Source organism: Schistocerca gregaria, chromosome 1, assembly GCF_023897955.1.
Source record: "Schistocerca gregaria isolate iqSchGreg1 chromosome 1, iqSchGreg1.2, whole genome shotgun sequence".
NCBI lineage: Eukaryota > Metazoa > Arthropoda > Insecta > Orthoptera > Acrididae > Schistocerca > Schistocerca gregaria.
Genome location: NC_064920.1, coordinates 569,792,769 through 569,818,082, shown reverse-complemented (window position 1 = coordinate 569,818,082; position 25,314 = coordinate 569,792,769).

The following is a 25,314-nucleotide window of genomic DNA, read 5'->3' as shown; positions in this document are numbered from 1 at the left end:
ACACGGTGCTTCCCGAGGGGAAGGCGTTCCGGTATGTGGCAAGAATCCGCCGGCGGATTACTGTCGAGATCCGGTGTGCCGGTCAGCCTGTGGATGATTTTTAAGGCGGTTTTCCATCTGCCTCGGCGAATGTGGGATAGTTCCCCTTATTCCGCCTCAGTTACATGGTGTCGGTGTTTGCCGAACATACACTATACTCACGTAAGCGTACACCATAATTAATCTACCACGTAAACATTTGGGGTTACACTCGTCTGGTATGAGCTTTTCCCGCTGAGGGAGGGGGTGGAGGGGCGGGGCGGTCCACTGCTGGGGGCCGAACCGCACAATAACGCTATAACCCTGGGTTTGATGTGGGGCGGCGGTGGGGTGGGTGGACTGTTGTGGGGTTGTGAACCACTGAGGGCTACGGCAGAACGATGCCTCTCTGGCGTCTCTAGGTCCCCATTTTAAATACACAATACAAAAGACAAGATATGGTTTGAAAAAGCTCTGCGCTGCAGGTGATTCTGTGAGTGTTACACTTATTTCTTCCTGTTGTGACGAGAACAGGCGCAGAAATCGCTGTAGGAGAGTGATAAGTTGGCTGATGGTTGACCGTATTAAAATGCAAGACACTGCGATAAAATATGTCTCAGTGCACAGAAAGAACATTCGCACTTCAGATAACAAACAATTTAGACTGCAGGTCCTTTGAGAAAGGATGCAAATATGCACCCGACGTTGACGCGTAATCATCACGTCACCGAATTTACGCTCTCGCAGGGTAATTATGAAGCTGATATATGTAACAAACTTGTACAAACAGTTAATGATATTTAAGGTAATATTCTATAAATAGAAAGTAATTTTAACTCAGTATCAGGATTATTATTCATAATTAACTGAGAAACGGAACTATGGAGTTCTTACATTCGTGTAGACAGAAGGAGTTGGAAGTATTTTGGCCTATAAGGAATTTCCTTCGTTTCATATAGACTGAAGTGACAAAAGCCATGGAATATCTATCTGCACTTAAACAGGTGGCTATAGTATACCTGAAACGAAGTATAAAATGTCAGTGCATTGGCGGAGTTGTCATTTATACGCCGCCGTATGGCGGGAAGTAACAGACTTTGAACGCGCATAGTTCCAGCCATATGCTTGGGACACAGCATTTCGGAAATCATCGAGGAATACAGTATTCCGAGATCCACAGTGTCAAGGTTCGCAGTGAACATCAAATTTCAGGCATTACCTCTCACCACAGACTCTGTGGCCGGTGGCTTCACTTAACGACCGAGATCCACGCCATTTTCATAGCTCTGTCAGCCCTCATAGGCAAGCAACAGTACGTGAAACAACCGCAGAAATCATGTTTGGAAGTACAATGGAAGTACCCGGTACGGCAGTGCGACGAAATTTGGCGTTAGTAGGCTATGGCAGCAGACGGCCGACGTGAGTGCTATTACTAACAGCAAGTCATCGCCTACAGCGCCTCTCCTGGGCTCGTGACCAAATCAGTTGGACCCTGAAAGCCTGGAAAATCGTGGCCTGGTCAGATGAGTTCCCATTTCAGTTGTTAAGAGCTGATGGTTTTATTCGGGTGTGGCGCAGTCCCCACGTAGCCGTGGACCAAAGCTGGGGCGTATTTACATGGAACAGACGGGATCCTCTGGTCCAGCTGAACGGATCACTGGCTGTGAACGGCTATGTTCGGCTACTTGGAAAGCATTTGCAGCCGTTCATGGACCTCAAGTTCCCATACTTGTCACCGGGTTAAAATTGTTCGTGATTCGTTTGAACAATACCGAATGATTTGGAAATCCATATCGTTTATTGTACATAATCAAGAGGTCAGTTCGTTTACTTCATCCTGTACCGGCAACACTTTCGCAGTTATTGACGGCTGTAGAGACTGCATTGCTCAATAATTCTGCAGCAGACTTCCAACGATTTGTTGAGTCCATGCCATGTCGAGCTGCTACACTACACCGGGTAAAAGGAGATCCGACGTTATATTAAGAGGTATCCCATGACTTTCGCTACCTCAATGTAACACAAGAACGAAATTAATCCATCAACTTTAATACAACGAGAGCAAGGATATTCATATATGTTAGCAGAATACTTAAATAAATGACAAAAATTAGTTTATCACATTTCACAGAATTCATCCTGAGGCATCAAAGAATAGTTTATTTGATGTTGAAGGGAAATCGTGGCACAGGATAAAAACTGTACAGGGGAACTATGTTTTTAGTACACAAAGGAGACTCAAATGGGTTTAGGTTGCAGCAGTTATGTAGAGATAAAGTCACCTATATATGACATACTAGCGTCAGGGACAGCATCAAACAATTCTTCAACCTGATAGCAACAAAAGTATCAAATAAATACTTTAAACCACCGAGGGTCAAAATGCTCTTCATCTTCAAAAAAATGATCTCATTGGCCGATAATGTTCGTTTTATGTGGAACGTCTTGTAGATACACACAGAAATACTATTTAACCGCCGGCCGGAGTGGCCGAGCGGTTCTAGGCGCTACAGTCTGGAACCGCGCGACCGCTACGGTCGCAGGTTCGAATCCCGCCTCGGGCATGGATGAGTGTGATGTCCTTAGGTTAGTTAGATTTAAGTAGTTCTAAGTTCTAGCGGACTGATGACCTCAGAAGTTAAATCCCGTAGTGCTCAGAGCCATTTTGAACTATTTTACCATGAATACTACTTTCATCAATCTCCCAAGAGGATTGGTCAGTATTCAGGTATATATCAGGAACGATCATTCGAAGCAAAGAAGTGTAGTACACATGGGCCATAAAATGCATGCCTGAAGAGCTACAAACACTTGTACAGTAGGAAAGACATGTTTCCCAGGAGCTGAGATGAACAAGTAATCATAACTCTTAAGGTATGTTCTTTAGAGCCCATCTTTAGTCCACAATTTTTCTTTGTTTTATCGATACCATCGTCTAAAACATGGAACGCAAAGAGCTTGGAGTAGAAGAGATTTGTTTCACAGTATCGAAGATCAAGAAGTATTTATAGGTGTTAAGAAACGCACCTTAGGACCCATGTCTACAGGACTTTTTTGCTTCTAATAAGAGTTCCGGTTATACCCCATACCATACTGACCATTCCTTCTGGGACACTCTGTATAGGGCGATTTACCTGATTTATAGGAGGGTGAATTGTGGGAAAGTCCTCACTAAACGACGTTTCGTCTCATTCCATACCTATATTAATTGTAGGGATATCTGTATCAGTTTCGCTTTTTCAAATGGAATAATGGTAATTTGTACTAATAGTATCTCGGTTATAAAAGAGACAAATTAAACAATGTTCAACCATTCAAAATCGGATTATTAGTTTTGAAGTAATACCAATATATACAAAGGATTTACAGGTTTGAAACTTGAAACCGATTGTTGTCTTATGTGGAAGTTGGGGAACTTCATATCCAAATAAATGAATACGTCACGTCGGCTAAGGAGGAGACAAGGGGGAGGCATTGTAGCGATACCGATGTGTTAATTTTCTGCATAAGTTCGTAGCGTTTTTCTTTTGCATGTTGGATTCCATTCGCTGTGCGTTCATTTATCGATTGTCACTTTTTGTTTGTATTTAACTGTTGCTATTTGAGTTTACATATTGTCATTTTGTCAAAAACGTATGGTTCTGCCTCTGATGGAACAGTAGCTCCAAAGTGAGTGAAGATTTTCCTTCCTTTCCTCTTCTGGAAGGGTAGAGGGAATTCAGTTGGCATTCTTTACTAACTATGTGTGTGTGTTTCTGGGGGCAGGGGGAATATTAAGTTGGGTTGTCTCTTGTGAGTTAGGACGAGTGTAAATCTGTTGGTGTCAGCACCTTTAGGCATTGGGATTGGCCACCTGTATTGAAAATGCATTTTGCATACCAAATTTAGTTAGTTAATCGACACTTAGTATCGTGAATTGTGTTATATAAGTGGCTTGGGAACAATGCAGTCTGAAGTAAAACAAGTGAATTCGTCACTAAATGGACATCCCGGATCTAACGTTGCTACAGGAGATGCCTGCCCTTAATGATTTACTCATGGCACGCGGGTGTGCGGCATGTAAAAGGAGCTCGTGGCAAAGCCACCGCCTTTCAACTTTAAGTGCGGAAAGTATCCGAAAATAGAGGATGTGTAGTCAATACGGAGCCCAAGGGACAGGGAAAAAGACAGATCCAGGAAGAAGTCAGAATGGAAGTTGTAATTGTGACAGCAGTGAGAATAAATTCGAGGTGTGCAGAACATGCATCTATGCGAACAGATGCTGGACGGACCAAGGGATTACTTTCCCTGATTACAACACATAAGATAGGACTAAGACAACTACCTAATGGAAGGTAAGCAGACGACATTATCAAAGTTTTAGAAAAAGCAAAGTGGATTCATATACACTACTGGTCATTAAAATTGCTACACCATGAAGATGACGTGCTACAGACGCGAAATTTAACCGACAGGAAGAAGATTCTGTGATATGAAAATGATTAGCTTTTCATAGCATTCACACAAGGTTGGCGCCGGTGGCGACATTTACAACGTGCTGACATTAGGAAAGTTTCCAACCGATTTCTGATGCACAAACAGCAGTTGACCGGCGTTGCCTGGTGAAACGTTGTTGTGATGCCCCGTGTAAGGAGTAGAAATGCGTGCCATCACGTTTCCGACTTTGATGAAGGTTGGATTGTAGCCTATCGCGATTGCGGTTTATCGTATCGCGACATTGCTGCTCGCATTGGTCGAGGGTAATACGGAACGCCATGGTGGATCCGAACGGCCTCGTATCACTAGCAGTCGAGATGACAGGCATCTTATCCGCATGGCTCTAACGGATCGTGCAGCCACGTCTCGATCCCTGAGTCAACAGATGGGGACGTTTGGAAGACAAAAATGATCTGCATGAAAAGGTTCGACGACGTTTGCAGCAGCACGGACTATCAGCTCTGAGACGATGGCGCCGTTACCCTTGACACTTGACAGAAGTGTCTGCGATGGTATACTCAACGACGAACCTGGGTGCACGAATGGCAAAACGTCATTTTTTCGGATGAATCCAAGTTCTGTTTGCCCCATCATGATGGTCGCATCCGTGTTTGGCGATATCGCGGTGAACGCACGTTGGAAGCGTGTATTCGTCAGCTCCATACTGGCGTTTCACCCGGCGTGGTGGCATGGGGTGCCATTGGTTACACGTCTCAGTCACCTCTTGTTCACATTGACGGCACTTTGAACAGTGGAAGTTACATATCTGATGTGTTACGACCCGTGGCTCTACCCTTCATTCGATCCCAGCGAAACCCTACATTTCAGCAGGTCCTGTACGGGCCATTCTGGATACAGAAAATGTTCGACTGCTGCCGTGGCCAGCATATTATCCAGGTCTCTCACCAACTGAAATCGTGTGGTCAATGGTGGTCGAGCAACTGGCTCGTCACAATACGCCAGTCACTACTCTTGATGAACTGTGGTATCGTGTTGAAGCTGCGTGGGCAGCTGTACCTGTACACTCCATCCAAGCTCTGTTTGACTCAATGCTCAGGCGTATCATGGCCGTTATTACGGGCAGAGGTGGCTGTTCTGTGTACTGATTTCTCAGGATCTATGCACCCAAATTGCGTGAAAATGTAATCACATGTCTGTTCTAGTATAATATGTTTGTCCATCGAATATCTGTTTATCATCTGCATTTCTTCTTGGTGTAGCAATTTTAAAGGCCAGTAGTGTAGCTGAGTACCGTAAGGTATAGAGAACTTTGGGTGGGGTCTCCGTCAGACAGCGGGAATCAAGTGACCATCGATGGCCATGACATCGAGCATGAAGAGGATGACAGCGACGATCCGCATAAAGCGGCTGTATCTTATTTTTCAGTCTATTCTGACTCACCGAGAGAAACGACATTGTCACAACCAAGGGAGTCAGAAAATTGATTCATCTGTTGTGAAATGTGACATTTGTAGTATGAGTGAGATGTGGTGGTCACAGTCGCTTGCAAGTTCACATAGCGTCATAGGAAGTTACAGTACATTAATACTATAAAAAAACACAAGCACGTAGCTTGGTTTGCGATATTTTCAAAACTGTCTAAAATATGTAATCGCTAGAGGTCGAACATAAATTCCGCATACTTCCAGACTAGTAACTAAAATTTAATATTCACATTTTGCAGGAAACACACAATCTTTTCTTCGGTATTTAAGTCACAACTGCGTTTTCTTTTACATTGCCGTAATTAAAATGCACTACCGTCGAGCCTAATTAGGGCATTTAAAATAAGAGAAATCTACTCAGCTCTCCCCGTTTTTATAATGACATTACAATTTGTAAGTTTGAAACGTGCATGTACACATTTTTAATGAGCAGCGGTCTAAAGTTACCTCTTTAATTCATTAAAATAGAGAGCTCTAGCGCTCCCTTCTGTTGTAAGCATACAATTTTAACTGTCTGAATCGTTCTCTACTAATCAAAAATAAAAACAGATTTAGTTGCAAGTTAATTAATGTCAATAACGCGTTTTGCCGTTCTGGGGTCTTATCAGATTGTCTACTAAACAAATGAAATAAAATTAAAATACCACAGTCTGCTAGAAACAAATAGAGGAAGGGGCTTAGTTCCGTCTTGTACCGCTGTACAGATAAAATAAACTAAATGTAATAGAAGCTTACGTAAAAGTAGATGGAAATGGAACCCACCCATCAAAAAGCCACATAAAATGGAAAGTGGACGGAAAAAATGGATATGTAAGCTATTCGTCTCAAAAATATATAAAAATGAAAGTGGATTTAATTAAAGGGAAAGAAGACGGCCAGTATATCATGTAGTAGGTACAAGTATGTGGCAGAAAAAATTTCGAAAACTGTCGCATGCTCCTTAAGCACACCAGCACCGTCCGTCATAGCAGCACAGAACAGGACCACGCTTACAAAATAAACGCGGTGTGAGCCGCACACAGTCCGTTGTCCGTTAGGCGCGCACACGAATATAACTGTGACGGACCAGGGCGAAAACACCGTATACAGCGCGGCGAAATGTGCCCGGGTGTCGCGCAAGACCAGCGTAAGACGCCTTTTAGGAAATGCAAAACTCCGTAAAAAAAGATGATTAAAATACATATTGCAAAATATGGCAACACATTAACGTACTCACACATAAAGTGGTCCCGGCGGAGGTTCGAGTCCTCTCTCGGGCATGGGTGTATGTGTTTGTCCTTTGGACAATTTAGGTTCAGCGGTGTGTAAGCTTAGGGACTGATGACCTTAGCAGTTATGTCCCATAAGATTTCACACACTTTTTTTAACACATAAAGCAAGAAAATGTGTACAAAATAAATATCTATTCAAAATATGTCATCAAAGTTCTGTCGTAATAAAATCCCTAAAATTAAAAGTGGGTGCACAGCGTATACGTTCAATATCATCAAACCCAAACATCAATGTTCAGGGTCAGGGGCAGTCGCAGATACTGAAATCTAAGAGACAAAGACCTATTTTTAGCCATTAAAATAAAGAAATACGACATAAAATATATAAAAAAGTAAAGTCACCAACAAGAAAATAAGGCCATTGAAAAGCTTCCCTTCGAATTACATCATCTTAATTTCCTAAAAGGTACCAGAGGACCGTGTCGAACTTTCGCACTTCTATAGTTTTAAAAAATGACAGTATCTGGAACAAGTGTAGTCATTGGGATAAGAGTAGTTGTGGGAATGAAGGTGGAGCACCTTTAAAAATGAAGCGAAATACGTGAAATAATAATTATGAATTTATGATACATCATTGTATATATATATTCCATGCGTCCAAAAATGTGTTTTCAATTCGGAACGTTTGTCCCGACTTGTACGAAGGACAGATGCTATCACTAGGACGACACACACTACAAAAACTATAAATTTACCTCGACCAACATTTTCAATTACAGGGAGCGCGTTAGGGCGTAGTAACAGTAGGTAAATCACAATTCATGGCGACAGTGACACTATGGGACTTAACTGCTTAGGTCATCAGTCCCGTAGGACGTAGAACTACTTAAACCTAACTAACCTAAGGACATCACACATATCCACGCCCGAGGCAGGATTCGAACCTGCGACCGTAGCAATCGAGCGGTTCCAGACTGTAGCTCCTAGAACCGCTCGGCCACACCAGGCCGGCGTGAAGAAACGACGATTATTTTATTACTGATGTCATCGAGGTCACATGGACATTTATTTTTGATAGCACTAAAAACATCTTCTGGAAATGGAGGATGAAAGAGAATTTTACAAAATTTGTTTTGGAACGCTTTCCTTAGAAACTGTACGCTATCCATTATTCATTTGGACCCGACTTTCCAGATGTAGCGATTTTAACAATGTATGGTCCGCTTTATTGCATTTGGCGGGTCATGAAAAGAATCAGCTTTAGAACCACAAGTGTCTAGATGCAGCTGAAGAAACATTTTCTTCATTACAGCAACTGGCGTGAGTGTAGTGTATTGAGTACATGACGGTTAAGTATACGATTCAACAAAGCTATGATGTCTATTGATGTTCATAGGAGGGAGTATCCGAGCACGAAATAAGTTAAGCAGTGCCAATTCATTATACGAATTTCGCACAGCACTGTAAGACAACAGCATTCTTAGTAACTTTCCAAATGAACAGGACGCAGCTTTAGAGTTTCCATTCACATTGCATATTACATTTAGAGCATTTCATTTAAACAAAGATCATTCCACATAAGCTAGTCTAAAGCTTACGTTACCATCATAATTGAGTCGTTCTCTGGAGAAACCACTAAAAGTTGAGTCGTTGTTCCGTTTCCTGCAGTAACTACATCCGTGCAAAACCAGTCTTTGTGCTCACAGATTACTGAACCAGTCTTTGTGCTCGCAAAGCACTATTACTTTCCGACAGAAAACACGCCCTCTAGAAACATTTGACGCCCGTGCTGCTCCATGTCTTTGTTCTACTGACTGCCGTAGCCAGTAGATAACTTCCACGTCATCGTGGTGCACTGATGTTGCGTGTGCATTGTGCTGAGACGTATTTGTCAGTGACGGGATATCCGTACCGTGGAATTTACGTTTGACAACATGACATAGGAAGTAAATAGTGACTGTAAACAAAATACTATAAGTTATCGTAATAGTATATCTAGTAAGGGGATCAGAAAGCAATAATAGGAGAAAGAATAGAAGGAAGTTCTACGTGTCAATGTGAATGTGTTCTTGGTAATAGAAATAAAAGAGGAGAGAGTCTGAATATCGCGATAAATTTCAACTGGCCACAGCGAATACACTGTTCAAAAGTCACAGGAGGAGAAGATATACTTGGAAAAGGCCTGTAGAGAAAGGAAGATTCCGGCTGGATTACCAAGATCTCATACAGGTACCAAAATAAAATTTTAGGTTATAAAGTGTACCCTGAAGCAGATACTGACTCGTACCAGAATTTCATAATGAAAGAGAGTAAACTGAAGTTTACATGGTAAGAAAAGCTGTGGTGAAGTACTGAGGAATGATGGTGTACGTTGAAATTCATTAAGGTTGTAGATACTGCGATAATGATTGCCACGTTAGGCTTTTCGGTTGAAGAGGATTATACATCTCTAAAAAAGGGGGCAGTCACAGATGTAGGAAAGACTAGCGTAAGTACAAAGAAGATAAATTCAAAGAAAACTTGCGTGACGGGAGAACTAACACATGGCATCCAACTTTTGGAAAAATATTATCCACACAATCCCGAACTTAGTAAGGGATGACAAGTGCGAAAGCAACGTACAATCAGCGCAACAGCCCTTGAATCCAAGTCGCTTACGAGAATAATATACAGAAGACTGGAAAAGAAAATCGAGGATGTGTTAGACGACCATTTCCTTCCTTTTAGGAAAGGTTAAGACAGCAAAGAGGCAGTTCGGAAGTTGCTCTTGATAATGGAAGCAAGATTGAAGAAAAATCAAGACACCTTCACAGCGGGGAAAAGCGTTCACAGTATAAAATGCAAAGCGGTGCAAGATGTTCGAAATTCTCAGAACAATATTTGTCAGTTATAGGGAAAGACGGGTAATGTGCAGTATGTACAAAAACAGGGGGGAACGATATGAATGGAAGATCATTAACGAAGTGCATTGATTAAAATGGGTCTAAGGGAGGAATGCAGCTTTTCTTTCCTGTTGTTCAACCTCGGCATCGAAGAAGGAATGACAGAATTGAAAGATAGGTTCAGTAGTAGGATCAAGTCCGGGTGGAAAAATATCAACAATAACCTTCACTGATGACACTGCTATCCTCAGTGAAGGTGAGAAAGTATTATACGAGATGATGAGCGAAATAAACAGTCTGCGGAGCACAAAAAAATGGACTGAGAGCAAGTAGAAGGAAGGCGAACATGGTAAAGAGCAGCAGAAGCGAGATAAGCGATAAAATTAACATCAAGGTAGGAGACCAAGAAGTAGATGAAATGAAGGAGACTGTGATCTTAGAAGCAAAATCACGAATGAGAGGCATAGCATGGAAGACGTAAGAAGCAGACTAGCACGGCAAAGTGTACTAGTGTCAAACATTTGAGGAGCATGTGGACACCATTGTTTGGAAGAAATTAATCTAGTAGGAAGCAATCTGAGAATAAGGGAATCAGAGCGTTTGACAAGTAACGGTGTAGGAGGGTCCTGAAAATTAGGTTCACTGATTAAACAAGAAGTCACGAGTACCTCAGCGGAATCGGCGTGGATAGAATTAAGTGGAAAACGTTAATAGGAAGAAAAGATAGGATGGTAGAAGATCTTTTAAGACGATCGGGGAATAACTCCCATGGTACTAGAGGCAGCTGTAAAAAGCAAAAAACTGGAAGACGGAGACTGGAACATATCCGACAAATTATTGAGGATGGCGGGTGTGTTTGATACTCTGAGATGGAGAGGCTGTCACAGGTCCGGAAGGCGTGGCTGGCTGCATCGAAGCTGACAGAGGACTGATGATCCAAAAAATAAAAATAAAATGTATGACTGAGCAGCTACAAAAGGCAAGAGCCTGCCTCCTCCAGACTCTACAAACATACATTAGCTCAGTTGGTGCACTAGTTGGGGATTCCTAGGCAGTATGTCCACAGCCGTTCCTTGTAGTAACAACTACCTGTGATTAGCATCGGCGTCGCTAACGTTTACATAAAATGAAATTAAATAACAATGGTGTACGCATCAGCACGCTTCCCCTCTTGTGAATATGATTATGTTCTCGTCTGCACACTATCGGCCTTCTGTTTCATAATTATTGTTTACGTTTCCAATTAGTTTACTTGTGATTGACAGCGGCATCAAATTTCCTTTCATAAACATCAAATTTCCAGCACGAAACACTTACAGGAGAGTGAAAAGAGAGCCCGAAAAATGCACCGCAGATATAAGTAGCACGTAATAGAACCGAGACGCAATGGCCATCTTTCACACGGAAGATAGAACTGCCCTAAATTCAGATACTTTGACAAATATTTATGATTCCAAGATTTATTTCCTTTAAAACGCGACTGGTACAGTAAAATATTTTGTATGAATTCCTGTACTTCATCCGTCCTTTCTATCTGTGTTTTAGTTTTTGAAGCACAGTTGCGTCTCTCATCCATAGGTCGGCAGTGGTGTATAATTTAATGTGTAAGACATATGGAAATCCATACTTCCGATATTTGTAAAATGCTTTTAAAGAATCCTTTCACATCTTGGCATACAGTCCCTCTTCATTGTGAAAATGATATAGTCTGGTGTTTCCAGGTTGTGAATCCATTGTAGCAGGCACATACGAGTGTTACATAGGAACTACTCTGAGTATAGATGAAATATAATATGCTGACTGCAGATAGAAATTCGATAAACTGCGGAATTGATCGTATAAGTATTGTTGATGTTCAAGTGTACATATCCGATAACATCTGTTCTTCCAAGAGCATTGATACTGAACGACGCAGCCCTTAAAAGTTACTTATTCTTCCCCTTTTGTCCGCTGTTTGTTCCCAGTATTTCGCGCTGACTTCTTTTCATTCCGGACTGAGTTCCTTCTGCCTTAACGTTGAAAAATGGTTCAAACGGCTCTGAGCACTATGGGACTTAACTTCTGAGGTTATCAGCCACCTAGAACGAAGAAATACTTAAACCTAACTAACCAAAGGACATCACACACATCGATGCCCGAGGCAGGATTCGAACCTGTGAACGTAGCGGTCGCGCGGTTCCAGACCGTAGCGCCTAGAACCGCTCGGCCACTCCGGCCGGCCCTTAACGTTCATTTACGTTAGTGGTACCAGGACATGCTTCCGATACATCAGCATCTGATGTATGTCAGGCACCACCACCAGCAACAGGAAGTTATTCAGCTGACAAAATAGTGAATCGTCCGTTACTGAACCTTCAGTCTGCCTAGACGAGTCGGAGTTGTTACCTGCAGGTCCAAGGATCTCCACAACAGAAATGTGTTACTTGTCAATGTATTCCCAGCTTCTTTCGAATCAACAAGTCATATCGCACAAGATTCGAGTACACAGTTCTTTCCAGTCAATGCAGTTTGTATATCAGACTGGCTTGAAATTTTATCGCTTTTTCTGCTGGTACGATATATTCAAACATTCGATCCACAGTTCAGTGTGAAATAAGCAGACAGTCACTTAGGTTACAATACCGCCATCATGGGCGCCGTGACACGTCGTAGTACGATTCATGAACTGCATTGCCCCGCAGGAGCGCCACACGTACACGACACGTTAGCAGCTTATGTTTCTTGAGCCAGTATTGCGTCACATAACACAACAAACTGTTGGGAGCCAAATCTCCTGTTTGTCCTAATACTTCGTGAATGTTATCGGCAGACTGCGGTGATCATTATAGCAGCTAGAGCAGCTATAACGGCGAGTCTTTAATCCTAGAATACTGAAGAGATGAAAATGTTCGTTTTCCCTAAACTATCGTAAATTTTACTAATCCAGTTTTTATTCAAAGTACGTCACAATTTATAGTTTAATCACTAGTTAATTACAAGGTCTCCGATGGTGCGTCACAAAATAAGTACAAAATGTCCTATACTGACAATACCAGATAGACTGGTGTCACGAACTGGTACCAATTGCAATCGTAGATCTTACTTGGGTTTAATAATTTAGGACTGAACTTGTAACGTAATTTCTCCAAACATGTGGTTTAGGTTCCTTCTGCGCCTATAGCCTCATACGTAGCACACTCAAGTGGCATTTTAAAAATAACGGAATTGAAAAAAAACCGGGTTGAAAGAGATTAACTGACCATAATGTAATAAATAGAAACAGAAATTAATGCATCAGGATAGAAAAAAAACATATGTGATGTTAATAAAGAAATTGTGACGCATAATAAAAACAGGAAAAATGGAAAACAGTTGCAACACGAATGCAAGGAATAAGAACACCTAACTCATTGCTGGATCAAGACAAGAAAGTAAGCAGTTACATCGATTTAAGACACAATGGACAGAGCAAAATTCATGAGAGGGCAATAAACAACATATTTGTACTTGATATTACTGATGATGGTCTGTTGACCGCAGAATCCGTTATAGACTTTCAACATGTGCAAGTGAAGCATGTTTGAATGAAAAGATTACATTTTCACGCTATTTGGGTGCTTATATCCTGAGAAATCAGTACTGAATCACCTCTGGGCGTAATAACGACCTTGATACGCCTTGGCATTGAGTGAAACAGAGCTTGGATGGCTTGTACAGGTACAGCTGCCCATGCAGCTTCAACACGATACCACAGTTCATCAAGAGTAGTGACTGGCATAATGTGACGAGCCAGTTGCTCAGCCACCATTGACCAGACGTTTTCAGATGGTGAGAGAACTGGAGAATGTGCTGGCCAGGGCAGCAGTCGAACATTTTCTGTATCCAGAAAGGCCCGTACAGGACCAGCAACATGCGGTCGTGCATTATCCTGCTGAAATGTAGGGTTTCACAGGGATCGAATGAAGGGTAGACCTACGGGTCGTAACACGTCTGAAATGTAACGTCCTCTGTTCAAAGTGCCGCCCATGCGAACAAGAGGTGGCCGAGACGTTTAACCAATGGCACCCCGTACCATCACGCCGGCTGATACGCCAGTATGGCGATGACGAGTACACGCTTGCAATGTGCGTTCACCACGATGTCGCTAAACACGGATGCGACCATCATGATGCTGTAAACAGTACCTGGATTCATCCGAAAAAACGACGTTTTACCATTCGTGCACCCAGGTTCGTGGTCGCGTACACCATGACGGGCGCTGCTGTCTGTGATGCAGCGTCAAGGGTAAACGTAGCCATGGTCTCCGAGCTGATTGTCCATACTGCTGCCAACGTCGTCGAAATGTTCCTGCAGATGGTTATTGTCTTGCAAACGTCCCCATCTGTTGACTCAGGGATCGAAACGTGGCTGCCAGATCCGTTACAGACATCCGGATAAGATGCCTGTCATGTCGACTGCAGTGATACGAGGCCGTTGGGATCCAGCACAGCGTTCCTTATTACCCACCTGAAGCCACCTATTCCATATTCTGCTAACAGTCAATGAATCTTGACCAACGCGAGCGGCAATGTCGCTCTCCGACAAACCGCAATCACGATAGGCTACAATCCGACCTTTATCAAAGTCAGAAACGTGATGGTAGTCATTTCTCCTCCTTACACGAGGCATCACGACGACGTTTCACCAGGCAACGACGGTCAACTGCTGTTTGTGTATGAAAGATCGGTGGGAAACTTCAGCACGTTGTAGGTGTCGCCGCCGGAGCCATCTTGTGTGAATTTTCTGAAAAGCTAATCATTTGCATATCACAGCATCTTCTTCCTGTCTGTTAAGTTTCGCGTCTGTAGCACGTCATCTTCGTGGTGTAGCAATTTTAATGGTCAATAGTGTATGTAACTGGAACAGACACGGACTGAGGATCACCCTAGCAAAGATGTGGGCAGCAGTTAGGGAAATCCATAGAGGTAAATGACTTTGACAAAGAGCATGTTATTATTACGCAGAGCCTGTGAACGAGTATCTCGAAAATTCGAATATTCACTTTCGAATATTCATATGCTACTATCGTAAGCATTTACGGGAAGGGGTAGAAGGATAGCGAAACCACCACCCGACGCTAAATGTTTGGACGTACAAGACTCTGCACAGAACTTGGGGTTCGGAGGCTTGTCTGCTCTGTAAAGTAGGATAGATGGTGACCTGTGACATATCTGTCGAAAGAGAGCAGTTCTGATGCACGCGTATTTCGGAATACACCATTCACTGAACATTGTTGAATAGAGATCTTCGCAGCAGACCACCCCTAACTGTTGACATGTCGACCCATCGACATCGTCAGTTACGACTGCAATGGGCCCGAGACCATCGGGATTTGACCGTCGATGAATGACAACTTGTTGGCTCTTTGGAAGAATCACATTTTGGCTACACTAGGTTGATGGTCGTCTCCACAATGCCGTCATCGAGACGAACGGCGAATCGGAACACGCACCGCGCCACGGACGAAGGCTGGTGGGGGCGATATTATGCTATGAAATACATTCTCCTGCGCTTGAACGGGACTTATCGTAGTACTCGAAGACACGCTGACAGCTGCGAACCACTTGCATCCCTTCGTGGTTCATGTCTTCCCTGACGGCAATATTATCTTCCAGCAGTATAATACTCCATATCTCGGAGTTAGAACCGTACATTAGTGGTTTGAGGAGCGTTGTAGTAAACTCATGTTGATGTCTCTGCGGGCAAATGCGCCTGATGTAAATCCTATGGAACCCATCACTATCGGGCGCCATCGTAGCGTACGCAAATCAGCGAAATGTTATTTCCGCGAATTATATGACCTTTGCGTAGACATCTAACGCCACATACCTCCGTAAACTACCACCAACCTTCGGATCCCTGATACGCAGAATCACTGACGTATTTCGTTACAATGACTAGCTATTGAGCAGGTGGTCAGAATTTTTTGTCTTATGAGTGTATTCCGTTGCTAAAGCAGAGTTTTACCTTCAAACTATGATCCAATAATTATCTTTTAAAGTAATATTATCCAACTCTTTTCTGTGTTGTTGCAGTAGTTAAGCATAAATGCTATTTGTGGAAGATCTTACTTATCAACTCGCGTATCCCGCTCCCATCAATATTGCAAAAAGAAAACTGACAGTGTGGCATAGAAACAGGAGAGTTTCTGGCCAGGAATATTCCATCTCTCCTGGCATGCAGCGTGAATATTTAATAGCAGCAGTAGCAGCCAGCGGCCGCTGAAGCACTTTAGCTCTGTGATTACCTGACGTGCCTGGTGGAGAGGTAAAGTGCTTCCATTTGCTAAAGAATGTTCATTTCCGACTTCAACGCCGTTGCTCCACTTCTTCTGGCAGTGTGGCGGCGCACCATTACAAAAATAAGTAAATAACTATCTCTTTTTTTACTATGAAGGTACTATTTTTTAGCTTTCTTTCACCCAAACCATACGACAACACGTTAAATGTTCATGGCACGTTGCAATAGTTGGACATGTTCGCATGAAGTCAAAGAGGAGAGTGTGAAGGTTAACTAGTGATTAAGTGCACAAACTAAGCATACGTTCAACTGTTTCAATAATCTTCTGTCTTCGACTGACAGAGTTAAATCGAAGGACAGCCACGTAAAAGCGTTCCTCAAAATTTACTTTAACAAAGAAAGTTTTCCATGCTATTCCTTACTTTAGATTAAAATTGTCTGTGAATTGTTTTTATTGGGAACTCCATGGACCATTTCTAATGAAATTATAAAGAGAGTAACTGCAATAGCCACATTGACCTCATACGCGTTATATTCAGGTACGGTATACACAAACACACTCAAACTATTAGTAGCTTAGAATTCGTAAACAGTTGTTCAGTGTCTTAATACGTGTCATATTAAGTGTAAGTGAAACTACGTTTCTTTCTCGTAAGTGCCAATTTTCCTGTCACCGAAATCTTACGCTCTTCGTCTTTGCCTTATGTGTTTCTTTAAACCTTTACTTCATAAGACGTACATACAGCCGGTAGACCAGCTTGCATCATTTAATTAAGAGACGTCAATGCGAATTTTATCAGTTATAATGAATAAGTAAAAGAATAATATGAAATTATTAATGGATAAGGAGGCGGAAAAGAGACGTTAACTTTTTTAATTAGAGGCACAATCACAGCATTTCGTTTGTAACACTTTTGGAGAATCATACAAAAACGCATATTTTTTTGATTGAGCAACCCGGAGGTAGCATGCGAAAATAAAAATTTACCGAATTTTGGAACATTAACAGTAAGGCGTACCATAGTACCCTGCAGAGAGTAGAAGGAATATGGACAGAAAACAGGCTTCAGATACATGCTGCAAGAATAGACCGCCGGCCAGAGTGGCCGAGCGGTTCTAGGCGCTACAGTCCGAAACCGCGCGACCGCTACGGTCGCAGGTTCGAATCCTGCCTCGGGCATGGATGTATGTGATGTTCTTAGGTTAGTTAGGTTTAAGTAGTTATAAGTTCTAGGGGACTGATGACCACAGCAGTTAAGTCCCATGGTGCTCAGAGCCAAGAAAAGTCCTGCTTTTCAGAATTGTAGACAAGGACGCGTTCTCTTTAAACAGTAGTTCCATGTCCCGTGTTAACTCAAATGTTACAACCATTTCCGTCACATGAAAGAATTTTTTTAAGAACAGAACTCATGTGAGCGTAGATCTACCGAAGAGTCAGGCTAATTGTAAGCGATATTAGGTTATTAAATGGGGCATAAGGCATTACTGAAAAGTGCTTTTAGACTGACAAACTTACGTAGTAGAATAGCTCTTTGCTACCGGACTGAGTTACACCATAGACATTGACGGAAGAAAATCGAAAGAGCAGAAATAAATTGTGCGTCATAAACTAAAGTTGGTAGGTGTATTTCTGCATCTAGAAGATGACGTCTATTCAAAATTCGCTCATTTCGCATAAGAGTGGCGGTAGTATCACCAATATGAGGTGCAAATCAGGTGCGCTTTAATTACACGCTGTAACCGTTATAAGCGTTAGTAACCTTAGAGACTGCACTCGGTGAGTTGCTGTTATTCAAGAACGCCTTTAAGACGACAAAGACATCATTATCAACATCTCACTGGGACTAATTGACGTGAAACAGGGCTACGAGAAGCTGGATGTTCCCTCTGTGATACTGCGGACAGACTTGATAGGAATGTAGCTGCTGTACATGATCGCTGGTAGCGGTGGTCACGAGAAAGTACAGTCTCAAGGAGACCGGACACGGAAGGGCCACGTGATACTACCGAGAGGGTGCAAGGCTCTGGCGCATCGTACTGCACCTGCAGCTGCAATCTGAGCAGCAGCTGGCACCACAGAGACACAACGATGCGCTGCAAATTGGTTACTTCAAGGACAACTGCGAGCCACACGCCCTGTAGCGTTCATTGCGCTGATCCCAAACCATCGCCATTTGCGACGTCAGTGGTGTGAAGCGAGAGCTTATTGGAGGGCAAGTGGAGATATGTTGTTTTTTCTGATGAGAGGTGTTTCTGCCTCGGTGCCAGTGATGGTCGTGTGTTGGTTAAAAGAAGCCCAGCTGAGGGTCTGCAACCAAGTTGTCTGCACGCTAGACGCACTAGAGCTACACCTGGAGCTGTGACATGGGGTGCGATTTAGTACGACGGCAGGAGCATTCTCGTATGCATTGTACTGTATCTCCTGAGGTGGTCACTAACATGAAGTGTGTAAATGCAATGTATCGATAATTATTGTATGAATAGCTGGCGAAGCATACCAGCGAGTAAACAAATGCATCATATAGCAATTCCACGGACATTCGAGATTCTGTGTCTGAACTCTTTTTTCTTTCGTCGTTTTCTTCTGTTATTGGACTTGAAGGGAAAAGAACGATGGCGGAAGTTCATTTGTCTGTAATAGTGTAAGTAAGTTGAAAAGGAAGAAAAAATATAGTTGTTCGTAACTTAAAATTTCTGTACGGTATTCAGTAATGTATTTTCTTCAACCTTACTTGTCTTGAGTAGATGTGGCCTTAATGGAATATTGGCCATTGTTAAGCGCCATACTAGAAAATAATAGTAATTTTCTTTCAGATCATCTTCGAGACGTGCCGCCGGTTAGGACAATAAACTTTCTTTCAGATTCTGCGATCTATGTTGCCGATATGAATAATTTAATATATGCCATTTTCAGATTTTCTCAAAGGTTGCGACATAATACCCCAGGCAGAAAGGCCTGGTCACAAAATTCTAGTTCTAATATAAGATATCATCTGCAAAAGATTATGCTTGTTATCTTATATTGCTATTCGAGACGAAACCACGATATGGAGTTACGGGTTTTATTACTTCAAAGTGAACTGGCATGCAGAGACAATTAGTTATTTATTATGGTCCCGTAATCACCTAAACACGCTGAGTACCGAGCCAGTTTTCTGATTGCTGATCCGTGTCGGGCTCAAGTAAATCACATTACACTGTTCATAGTATTATTAGAGTTATTTCTCTTTTGTTTGGACGTCACTTTATTAAAAGCTATCAAAGCAGATATAATTAAATTTAAAATTTTATTAAATTACATTAGAACACCCTGACTCCAAAATTGTACGTCAGTCTAGCGATTCCACTTGTTCATGAGGAGCATTCAAAAAAATGGTTCAAATGGCTCTAAGCACTTTGGGACTTAACAGCTGAGGTTATGAGTCCCCTAGACTTAGAACTACTTAAACCTAACTAACCTAAGGATATCACACACATCCATTCCCGACGCAGGATTCGAACCTGCGACCGTAACAGCAAAGTGGTTTCGGACTGAAGCGCCTAGAACCGCTCGACCATAGCGGGAGCATTCCAAGGTATATTTTCCAATACAATAACTCTCGCCTACATATTGCTGTTGTTGTGTGTGTTTTTTGTTATACCTGCAATATGCTACACTGCAACATTTTGGAATACAACATGTATGAATTGTGTGTGTGGATTGTGGTGTAATCTTTGTGTTGTATGAAAATGATGATGAGAGCAGGGAGAAGGTGAAATTTTGTGCTGGAATTTAGCCTACTCCTAGCACCAATGGGACCGCATCCGATGGTCCGATCAATATCAACGGTGCCACTTGCCCGCATTTCGTGTGACGCTGCGGAGAGGTTTAATATTTAAACCAGGACATTCACGCGAAGTCTGGTGATCAGGAACCTTATTCCACCACCTCTCCTCCTCTTACTGGCCAAATAGTGGCGGTGAAAAATTGTTCTACCACCAGGATTGAAACCAGCATACCCTCGCATGGAGGGCCATCGTACAAGCGTGCTTTAGTGACCTCGAGTAGTGAGGCCCCGGGGTTTTCTATACAGCATCGACTTGTTGCCTTGATCTCCTCGATCACCAGATCTTAGGGATTACAATTACAAATAACCTAGATTGGAACGATCACGTCGATAATGTTGTGAATAGAGCAAACCAAAGACTATGATTCATTGGCAGAACACTTGGAAGGTGCAACAGGTCTAATAAAGAGACTGCATACATCACTCTTGTCCATCCTGTTCTGGAGAATTGCTGTGCGAAAAAAATGTTCAAATGTGCTAATTCCTAAGGGACCAATCTGCTGAGGTCATCGGTCTCTAGACTTACACATCACTTGAACGAACTTAAACTAACTTACTGTAAGGACAACACACACACACACACACACACACACACACACACACACACACACACACACACACATACAAACACATACACACTCACACACACACACACACACACACACCCATGAACGAGGGAGGACTCGAACCTCCAGCGGAAGGTTCTAATGGCTCTGAGCAGTATGGGACTTAAAATGCATGGTCATCAGTCCCCAGCGGAAGGGGCCGGTTCGTGACATGGCGCCCCTAACCATGCGAACACTCGTTTTGTATTATCGTGAAACATGGGAGATAGTGCCACAGACACAACGTGTTTTCCGTTGCGGCGGGATCTTCTCATGAAATTTCAGTCACCAGTTTTCTCCTTCGATTGCGAAAATATTCTGTTGGCAACCACCTAGATACGGAGAAATGATCATCACCATAAAATAAGAGAAATCAGGGCTCGCACAGAAAAATTCAAATGCTCGTCTTTCCTACCCGCCGTTCGAGAGTGGAACGGTAGAGAGACAGCTTGAAGGTGGTTCATTGAACTCTGTGTCAGGCACTTTATTGTGAATAGCAGAGTAATCACGTAGATGCAGATGTAGGTCTGCCTCGAGTCAAGCGCGTGTGGAACGTCGTCGTCGTCGAAAGACAACTTCAACGTCATCCACAAGCAGCAATAACCGTCCTGCGTCCTACCGCAGGAATTGGAACATCTGAGAACTGTGTTTCGAAAAAATGGGTACTCAGATTGGCAGATCCAACGTGCTCTCCGCCCAACCACTGCAGCACAACCTGTTGATATGGATGAAGTCACGAGGGAGGAGGTAGGCACTGCATTTATTCCATACACAGGCGCACTCTCGGGGAAAATCGCCCGCATTCTGAAGAAACACCGTGTCAGAACTGTGTTTTGTCCTCCGAATAAAACTCGTGCACTGGTGGGGAGCGCCAAAGATGACCTCGGTTTGAGGAAGGCTGGCGTGTACCAGATTCCGTGTCAATGTGGCAAGTCGTATATTGGTCAGACGATGCGTACTGTCGAGGATCGATGCCGTGAACACCAGAGGCACACTCGACTAATGTATCCGAGCAAGTCGGCGGTCGCTGAACATTGTTTGTCGGAAAATCACACTATGGAGTATGACCGCACGAGGATTCTGGTACAGACGTCGAGATACTGGGACAGCGTTGTTAGAGAGGCCATCGAAATTCGCACCAATGACGACCTCATAAACCGTGATTGTGGCTATAATCTTAGCAAGGCTTGGGAACCAGCGATTGGGTTAATCAAGAGTAAATCGAGCAAACGCTTAGTTGTGACGACCACGGCGGACAGAGCCATAACACCGACGTCATCTCAGACGCCGTCGCAATCTGTTCCACCGCGAGACCGTGGCGCGGGGCGCGGACGGCGGAGGGAGCGCGCCGCGGGCGGAGGGTATTTAAATCGGCCGCCGCCGCGACCGAACCCAGTTCCCCCTGAGCAGACATAGCGTACGGATCTCCGTGCCGGCACGTTCACAGGAGCTCAGTACGTCAGTTCACCTGATGATGGCGACATGTTTGATCGCCGAAATATTGTGCCCGTTGGACACTCTAGACCGGCAGTACACCCGTGGATATTTTGATTATCAAATTTCAGTTGTTCTATCATATAACTGCATAAAGGTGGGAATTTAAGGAGATGGGATGTGGATAAACTGAAGGAACCAGAGGTTGTACAGAGTTTCAGGGAGAGCATAAGGAAACAATTGACAGGAATGGGGAAAGAAATACAGTAGAAGAAGAATGGGTACCTTTCAGGGATCAAAGTAGTTAAAGCGGCTGAGGTCCAAGTAGGTAAAAAACGAGGTCTAGTTCTAGATTCATTCATGAAAGGAGGAAATATAAACATGCAGTAAATGAAGCACGCAAAAAGGAATACAAACGTCTCAAAAATGAGGTCGACAGGAAGTGCAAATTGGCTAAGCAGGGATGGCTAGAAAACAAATGTAAGGATGTAGAGGCTTATCTCACTAGGGGTAAGATAGATACTACCTAAAGGAAAATTACAGAGACCTTTGGAGAAAGGAGAACCTCTTGCATGAATATCACGAGCTTTGATGGAAACCCAGTTTTAAGCAAAGAAGGCAAACCAGAAAGGAGGAAGGAGTATATAGAGGGTCTATAAAAGGCCGATGTACTTCAAGACAATATTGTGGAAATGGAAGAGGATGTAGATGAACATAAAATGGGAGATAGTGCGTGAAGAGTTTGACAGAGCACTGAGAGACGTGAGTCGAAACAAGGACCCGGGAGTAGATAACATTCCATTAGAACTACTGACAGCCTTCGCAGAGCCAGTCCTGACAACACTCTACCATCTGGTGAGCAAGATATATGAGACTTCAAGAAGAATATAATAATTCCAATCCCAAAGAAAGCAGGTGTTGACAGATGTGAAAATTACTGAACTATCAGTTTAGTAAGTCACAGCTGCAAAATACTAAAGCGAATTCTTTACAGACAAATGGAAATACTGATAGAAGCCGACCTTGGGGAAGATCAGTTTGGATTTCGTAGAAATGTTGGAAAACGTGAGGCAATACTGACCTTACGACTTATCTTAGAAGAAAGATTAAGGAAAGGCAAACCTGCGTTTCTAGCATTTGTATACTTAGAGAAAGCTTTTGACAATGTTGATTGGAATACTATCTTTCAAATTCTGAAGGTGGCAGGGGTAAAATACAGGCAGCGAAAGGCTATTTACAATTTGTACAGAAACCAGATGAAATAAGAGTCGAGGGGTATGAAAGGGAAGCAGTGGTTGGGAAAGGAGTGAGACAGGGTTGTAGCCTCTCCCCGATGTTATTCAATCTGTATTTTGAGCATGCAATAAAGGAAACAAAAGAAAAGTTCGGAGTAGGTATTAAAATCTATGGCGAAGAAATAAAAACTTTGAGGTTCGCCGAAGATATTATGATTCTGTCAGAGACAGCAAAGGACTTGGAAGAGCAGTTGAACGGAGTGGACAGTGTCGTGAAAGGAGGGTATAAGATGAATATCAACAAAACAAAACGAGGATAATGGAATGTAGCCGAATTAAGTCGGGTGATGCTGAGGGAATTAGATTAGGAAATGAGACATTTAAAGTAGTAAAAGTGTTTTACTATTTGGGGAGCAAAATAACTGATGATGGTCGAAGTAGAGAGGATATAAAATGTAGACTGGCAACGGCAAGGAAAGCGTTTCTGAAGAAGAAAAATTTGTTAACATGGAGTATATATTTAAATGTCAGGAAGTCGTTTCTGAAAGTATTTGTATGGAGTGTAGCCATGTATGGAAGTGAAACATGGACGATAAATAGTTTGGGCAAGAAGGGAATAGAAGCTTTCGAAATGTGGTGCTACAGAAGAATGCTGAAGATTAGATGGGTAGATCACATAACTAATGAGGAGGTGTTGAATAGTCTTGGGGAGAAGTGGAGTTTGTGGCACAACTTGACTAGAAGAAGTCCATGGAGAAGAAATAAAATCTTTGAGGTTCGCCGATGACATTGTAATTCTGTCAGAGACAGCAAAGGACTTGGAAGAGCAGTTGAACGGAATGGACAGTGTCTTGAAAGGAGGGTATAAGATGAACATCAACATGTTCGGAGATATCGAGGTATCATCAATTTAGTATTGGAGGGCAGCGTGGAGGGTAAAAATCGAAGAGGGAGACTAAGAGACGAATACACTAAGCAGATTCAGATCATGTCTGACTGTTCCACGTCTACCCTTATTTCTGGAAAAAAGGGAAGCCATGCATCTGAATGTAATTTCTTTTCCTTCCGTTACTCTTGTGGTTTTGGATGGTGGAATCGAAGGGATACAGTAGGTTAGTTCGTGTTATTCGGTCAAAAATATTGCGTACATACAATATGATATTTTAAAAAATAAGCATGTGGAATGCTTCGGTTGATTCATTTCGAAATGGTGGTTTTGATGGGCAGATTGAAAGCTGAAGAAGACTTCGTTGATACGATTCTGTCCTTTTTTATAATCTTTTGATTGGTTTGGGTTTGCTCTACAGTTATAGCAATCGAAGGCTCCCTTAATCAGCACGAGAATTATTGTTATTAAAACATGTCCAGTGATCCCGTGCTATCTTCTTGTCATGTAGTTCACGCGATCGTTTCTTCGCCGATTGTGAGGAGGGCTTCTTCCTTCCTTACCTTATCAGTCCAGTCCATTTTCAACATTCTTCTGTGGCACTGCATCTCGAATACTTCATTTTCTTCTGTGCCGGTTTCTCCAGTCCATTAATGACTACCACTCAACGCTGTGCTCCAAACGTAAATTCTCAGGGACTCATTAGTCAAATTAAGGCCTATTGTTGATACTGATAGCTTCACTTGGCCATGAATGCCGTTTTTGTCTGTACTAGCCCGCTTCTTACCTCCCCATTTCTTTTACCGCCATGGAATATGATGATTCCAAGGTAGCAGAATCCCTTAATATACCTTAATCTCGTCTACTTCGTTGTCATGAGTTTTCGCTGTTAAGTTTCTCGCTATTCTCATTCCTGCTACTTCTCATTAGATTCGTCTTTCTTTGGTTTTCTCTCTATTCATACCCTGTACTCATGAGACTCTTCATTTCATTCCACAAAATTTGTGATACATTTTTCACTTTAGCACGGACAACAG